At 37.7% G+C, this 7,692-nt stretch overlaps 1 non-coding gene across 1 annotated transcript; it reads left to right on the forward strand.

Annotated features, from left to right (window-relative positions):
• Positions 1-453: 453 nt before the first annotated feature.
• TRNAE-UUC lies at positions 454-525 on the forward strand. The gene has a single exon. It is a non-coding gene; the product is annotated as a tRNA-Glu (tRNA).
• The last annotated feature ends 7,167 nt before the right edge of the window (positions 526-7,692 follow it).

The raw sequence follows: 7,692 nt of genomic DNA on the forward strand, positions 1-7,692 counted from the left end.
TTGGATTCTTACTTCACACTATGATGAGATAAAGTTGAGCTGGATTAAAGATTTCAAAAGTAATTAACAAGCCATAAATGTGTTAGAAGAAATTATAGCATTAAAAAATATAAACATATACTGTGCTGCTAAGCTGCTAAGTCACTTCAGTCGTGTCCAACTCTGTGCGACCACATAGACGGCAGCCCACCAGGCTCCCCCGTCCCTGGGATTCTCCAGGCAAGAACACTGGAGTGGGTTGCCATTTCCTTCTCCAATGCATGAAAGTGAAAAGTCAAAGTGAAGTCGCTCAGTCGTGCCCGACTCTTAGTGACCCCATGGACTGCAGCCTACCAGGCTCCTCCGTCCATGGGATTTTCCAGGCAAGAGTACTGGGGTGGGGTGCCATTGCCTTCTCCAAAACATATACTGTAGAAGTCTCTAAATATGACCAAGAGTTGGAAACCAGGGAATTCCCTGACAGTCCAGTGGTTAAGACTTGGCACTTTCATTGCCATGGCCCAAGTTCAATCCCTGGTCAGGGAACTAACATCCTGTTAGTTGCATAGAATGACCAAAAAGAAAATAAATGGAAATCAAAACAAGATTAAAATATGTAGCATCATGCAAATATTTTAAATTCTATATTTAAAAAAACATGGAACCACAAGTCAAAAGACAAATGATAATCTGGGAATAAATATTTATAGCTCATTTTTTTTTACTATACCCCATGGTCTTAACTACTGGGCCGCCAGGTAATTCCCCAGTTGTGGCTAATTTCTTAAGTACGCAGGTTTCATTTTAATACTCACAACCTAATAGAAAAAATAAGCAAAGGATAAAAGCAAATAATTAATAGAAAAACAAGTACAATTAATCTTTAAATATAAAAAGATTATTAACCAAACTCAAAATAAGAAAAAAGCGCAATTAAAACCATGATCAAATACCTTTTTTTTACCTCTCATGCCAGAAATAAGAATGATGAGGGTGCAGGAAAATAGTAACATCATGCTTTATTAGTGGAAATATAAATTGGTTCAATCTCTACAGAGCACAGAATTGGCAACATCTATTAAAATTAAAGATAATCATATGTACCTTGTATGTACACATGTGCTATATATACATATTTATTTATTTGGAATCCTTTCAGCTGTAAATAACAGAAACCCCAATTCAAATATGGCTTTAACAGTAGAAAAATCAATTATATAAGTCCAGATGTAAGGCAGCTCTAGGTACAGTAAGATCAGTATCTCAATAATATCAGTGAAGACTTAGATTTTTTTTGCATCTCATTTTCATCCTCATGGTATTTGCTGTGTCCTCAGGTTGTCTTTAAATTTTAATATGCTATTGTTACGGGCTTTCCAGGTGGTGCTAGTGATAAAGAACCTGTCTGCCAGTTCGGGAGACATAAGAGATGCAGGATCAATTCCTGAGTCAGGAAGATCCACTCCAGTATTCTTGCTGGGAGAATCCCATAAACAGAGGAACCTGAGAGCCTACAGTCCATGGGATTGCAAAGAGCTGGACATGACTGAAACAACTTATCATGCATACATGCTATTGTTATCTATCATAATCAATGTAACCATTTCTTATTGTTGGAGACATAACTTCCAATTTTAAAAATAGTAAATAGCACTGTGATTTCATGTAAATATTTCAATCTTTGTTTTCCTTGGATAAAATTTTACCAACAGAACCGCTGGGGAAGCCCTAGATAAAATTTTAGAATTAAAATTGTTCTGTAGAAACTTTAAGGATTTTATTAAATATTGGAAGGCAGCTGGTCAGGGCCTTTCTATGGGCAATGTTTAGGGTGTTTATTGCTGATCATCTTACTAATAACACTAGATTTTAATATAAAAATTTAGTGGATTTGTAGGTGAAAGTATAGTATGTAATTTTAATTTACATTTTTATTATAATAAACTATAATTTATTAAAAGGTTAAATTTCTATAGAAGGTACTTTTCAGATCAGAATCAATAAAAAAAAGTATTTAGAAAACTTTTAAGTTCAAAAGTCTAGGGTTCAGGTATGAAATATAAAGTATTAGTAAATAGATTCGGATAGCTAGAACTATTCCTATATCCTCTCACATAAAGATCTCATGAGCTTATGATGGAAATGAATTTGATGGAAAGAGAGAAGTTTTAGACAGTGATCTTTTTTGATGCCCTACTTCATAGGCTGAGCTAGACGTAGAGAAGAGAAACACGTTATAGTCATCCTCTAAATTTGGATACTTGAGAGTAGGAGTATATTGGTCATCATTTTCTCGTTGAGGTCTGTGGAGGTGAGAAGCATTATTAGAGCAGGTCCCATTGATATCACAGTGCCTCTATAGAGCAGAAATGGTGATATAGCATAGGAAACTTGAGATAAAAGCTGATGTCAGTTTCACAATTAGAAAATCGATTTTTCCACGTCTGAACTAATAGTTTCACATCTGAACTAATAACTTTACATCTACATTTGGGAAGTTTTGGCTGTTTTACCTTTTTAACTGAAGTGTAGTTGAATTACAATTTTGGGTTAGTTTTAGGTGTAAGGCACAGTGATTCAATTTATATTTGTGTGTGTGTGTGTGTGTGTGCGTGCTTTTTTATATATATACATGGAGAAGGCAATGGCACCCCACTCCAGTGCTCTTGCCTGGAAAATCCCATGGACAGAGGAGCCTGGTAGGCTGCAGTCCATAGAGTCGCTAAGAGTCAGACATGACTGAGCAACTTCACTTTCACTTTTCACTTTCATGCACTGGAGAAGGAAATGGCAACCCACTCCAGTGTTCTTGCCTGGAGAACCCCAGGGACGGGGAGCCTGGTGGGCTGCCCTCTATGGGGTCGCACATAGTTGGACACGACTGAAGCGACTTAGCAGCGCATATATATATATATACATATATAGCCAGAACATATTCCTATATCCTCTCCTGTAAAGATCTCATGAGGTTATGATGCAAATGAATTTGATGGAAAGAGAGAAATTTTAGACAGTGATCTTTTTTGATGCCCTACTTCATAAGCTGAACTCTTTTATATATATTCCTTTTTTGGAGAAGGAAATGCAGCCTGCTTCAGTATTCTTACCTGGATAAGCATGGACAGAGGAGCCTAGCGGGCTACAGTCCATGGGATCCAAAGAGTTGACGTGACTGAGTGACTGTGCCCACATATTCCTTTTCAGATTCTTTTCCTTCACAGATCATTGCAAGATATTGAGTATAGTTCCTTATGCCATTTAGTACGTCTCTTTTTACATTTATTTATTTATTTGCGTAATAAGGAGAGTAGGCTCTTTTTTTAAGTAGGTCCCTTTGTAATTTTTAAATTTTTTTATTTAAGTATAGTTGATTTACAGTGTTGTATTAGTTCTGTATTTGTATTTCTCTCATCATGTTTGCACCTGTCTTAGTCACTTGGTCACAAACGTCTCTAAACCTCAACTTCCTCATTTTAAAAGTGGAGATACTAATATCTATATAAGGTACTTCTCCCTTGTAAATAAATGTTCATGCTTCCTGTCCAAGATTCCATGAGTAGTTTATTTCTTGCCAATCTGAACAGGATATATAAAGCCCAAGAATACTAACCAGGTAATGTACCTGGTTACCAGATATAGTGTGTCAACACAATGCATGTTGTATCAACGGATATAAAGCCATATTCCAGCCTTTGGCACAAATTCTGCCTGAAATAACACTGCTCTCTTTGGCCAGTACAAGGATTGCTTGTTCAAACATCTGGTAAAAGTAAGGTGGGGCTCACTAGTCACAGTCTCCCCTCCCCTATCAGCAAAGGAGAGAGCTCTGCAGGCACTGCAGCGTAGGGTCTTCCCCCAGGAAAGTCCCAGTTGGTGCAAGTTATTTCAGTCATAGAGATGCATCCTGACCTGTGGGTAGATGGGAGCCCAGCTAGCTTCCCATCAGTCCTATGCAACTTCCTTGGAATTTTGTATGACTCTGGAACTATAAGGAGCTATAATTCACTAATTCATAAGTTATAGGTCCTGATAGATTCTAGACTTTAGGACAATTTTACTTGCTGCCAGGGAACGTCTACAAGTAGGAACCAATACTCTCATTTGGTCTGTTTTGCTCTATCCCAGAGCACCTGGCCTGGTTCAGAGCCCAAGATGGCCTCAGTAGATCCTTTACTCAGGGGGCAGGCAGCTACATAACTCAGGCCATTTCTTGAGTTGCTGAGAAGTATGCAGCTTTTCAGGAAGATATTCTTGGAGCTCAAGCCAAGCAGTTGCCTCAATGACTGCCCTATTGTTTCCATTTAACAGTTTGGGTTTTCTCCCACAGTCACTTCAGTCTGCTCAGTAAATTGGTGTTTTATGCTTGATTTTCACTTTCACAATCCTATCTCAGCATTTTGAAGATCTGATGTCATGATGTAGGCAAACGTTCCTGTATTGACATGTTTTGTTTTTGGCTAGTGGAGAGGTAATGCCAAAATTCTGAGTTCCATGGGAATAGAGCCAAGAGACGTTTGGCTTCTTAGAGTTAGTGTCCGTGGGAGCGGATATGGGAAAGTCCTGTGGAGGATCCATGGCCAAAACCGCATAATCAGATTTTGTTCTGAATAGGGTCCTTCATAAGATGTTAGGGGAAGTAAAAGAACATAACATTATAGGAAAAAAATTTTTCTTAGTAGAATGGTCTTGAATGGTTAGGAAAACGAATTAAAGATAAGAATTAGTAGGTTAATCTCTTCATTTTTTTGGTTTGCCTAAAGCTTACCTTTAAGAATAATGGAATCAAATTTCTCTGTTGGCTCTTCTTGGAAGAATGCTCCACAGATCTCCTTAAGATCGGAATCTGGAAATATGTTTTAGATAAGTTGATTCCAGTGAATAGTGATTTATCTATAGTGATATGCAGAACTAATAAAAGAAAATATTAACGTCTGTTTTTCAAGAAAGTCGATATATGTGTGTTTAATAAAAATTACCTTCATTATAGAGCCTAAATAATAGCACTGTACTATTTAAAAAACTTTTCTATCTTGAAGTAATGCAAAATTGGAATCAGTGAAAAGACAAAGCATATATTTTGTTTGTTTGTTTCATTGACAAAACTATGTATTTCTGTATCAGGAACATTTAATGTAATGTTAAACAGCAGCTGAAGTGAGCTGTTCAACCATTGTAACAGATTATTAGAGAGTTGTCTATCATTATTACATGTATATGTTATGCCTATCAGATAAATTAGACAGCTTCATACATAAAGTCTTACATTCAAGAACATTCTGTGTTGTTGACAGGATGTGACATTCATTGAGGTCTTTTGACAGGTAATCTAGTAAAGTATTTGTAAATAATCTATCTAGTGTTTTACATGGTAGCAAAGGTAATCTTGCTATAAATGAATGCTCTCTAATGAACATGTATTAATTTTTTAAAGACTACAAAATTCCATCTGGGCATGAATGAACTAAATTTAGTAGCACTTTGCATTGCTTGCCATTGTACTCAGCGATGGCCAGAATTAGTATAGTTTACTTTGATATGTTCTGCAGTGTGTAAACTGGAACTGAATGGCCGTGCAAATGAAATTTCAACACTACATGTCATATGCCAGGCAAGTCATGACTTGCATATCGTATTTTAGCCTAAGGCTTAATTTCCTAGTTATATTACTGGGTAGTATTCATGTGTCTTATTTTTTAAAGTGATCATGTGATGTTTTAAATGGAATTTTGTTTGCATGATTTTTAAAAATTTCTTTATTTTTAATTGAAGGATAATTACTTTACAATATTGGTTTCATTTCTGCCATACATCAACATGAATTAGCCATAGGTGTACATATGTCCCCTCCCTTTTGAACCTCCCTCTCACCTCCCACCCTTTCCCACCCCTCTAGGTTGTTACAGAGCCCAGGTTTGAGTTCCCTGAGTCATACAGCAAATTTCCTTAAATGAAATTTCTTATCATGCTACATTTTTAATAAGTACTATTGGAATGAATGATCAAACACATTTAACATTTGACTTAGATTTCTGTTTCTTATATAATTAATTGGAGAAGGAAATGGCCATCCACTCCAGCACTCTTGCCTGGAAAATCCCATGGACGGAGGAGCCTGATAGGCTACAGTCCATGGGGTCGCAAAAAGAGTCGGACACGACTGAGCGACTTTACTTTACTTTTACTTTACTTTACTTTATATAATTAATATACAAATATAAATGCTATATTTCCTTGGGTGGTTTGATTAATTTATTTTAACCTCAGTTCCCTCTATGAAATGGGCATAATAATAATACTTTAAGCATTATGAAGATGAAATTACATCATTAATTTGAAAGCTATTGTTCATTTGTGTTACTATGCAGAGTAAAGTAGTGGTTTTAATGACATACTGCCATAGGTTTCCCTCTGGAGTCTATTTGTCCAAGAACATCTCCAGTTGACAAGAAATTTATTTAGATACATGTAAATCATTTTCACCTCATGGATATTTAGTTAGTGCCCAGTATGGACATTCCTCAGCCAGCAAACGAAGACTCAGAGCCTGTTCCCTTTGGTAGCTCTCCTGCGTTTCACCTCTTGGAATCTTTCTTCTCACTCTGACCCACAATCCACTCTCCTCCAGCACTGCAGAACTCTTGTTTCAGTTTATGAACCAGTTCAATTTATGACTTTGGGCAACCCTCTCTTTAGACCTCACTTCTGTCGTATTTAATTTGATGATCTCCAAGGTCTCTTGCGGCTCTCATATCCTCTGACACTGATCCACTTCTCTCTCTGTATGTTATGTTTCTTGGCTTTGCTAGTCACCTGCTCTTCTTCTACCTTCTCATAATACTTCAAAATACAGCCATACAACATTTGCAGAAACCGATGCTGAATATAGATAAGGATATATTACAAATTATAAACATTTAAATATAGCTTCACCTTTTCATTAGGATTTGTTGAAGAATTGTTGTAACTACAGCAACGAATCATTATGTCAGGTTTCTCTGAGTTCAAATCCAGACCAGCCACTGGGGTGCCTCCTGGTGTCTCACTTCCTCAGAGCTCTCTTCTGTGAAGGGAGGATGGTAATGTCTCCTATATTGACCGTGTGAGGAAGATTCTGAGCACAGATCTGCAAAGGTGCTCAGCAAATGTTGTCTTCTCAGTTCAGTTCAGTTCAGTCGCTCAGTCATGTCCGACCCTTTGCGACCCCATGAATCGCAGCACGCCAGGCCTCCCTGTCCATCACCAACTCCCAGAGTTCACTTAGAATCAAGTCCATCGAGTCCGTGATGCCATCCAGCAATCTCATCCTCTGTCGTCCCCTTCTCCTCCTGCCCCCAATCCCTCCCAGCATCAGAGTCTTTTCCAATGAGTCAACTCTTCGCATGAGGTGGCCAAAGTACTGGAGCTTCAGCTTTAGCATCATTCCCTCCAAAGAAATCCCAGGGCTGATCTCCTTCAGAATGGACTGGTTGGATCTCCTTGCAGTCCAAGGGATTCTCAAGAGTCTTCTCCAACACCACAGTTCAAAAGCATCAATTCTTTGGCGCTCAGCCTTCTTCACAGTCCAACTCTCACATCCATACATGACCACAGGAAAAACCATAGCCTTGACTAGATGGACCTTTGTCATCAAAGTAATGTCTCTCATACCTGCCTAATTCTGATACTCAGACATCAGAACCCTGATGATTTATTGACTTTGTTCTTGACACAAAA

Source organism: Oryx dammah, unplaced genomic scaffold, assembly GCF_014754425.2.
Source record: "Oryx dammah isolate SB20612 unplaced genomic scaffold, SCBI_Odam_1.1 HiC_scaffold_27, whole genome shotgun sequence".
Taxonomy (NCBI): Eukaryota; Metazoa; Chordata; class Mammalia; order Artiodactyla; family Bovidae; genus Oryx; species Oryx dammah.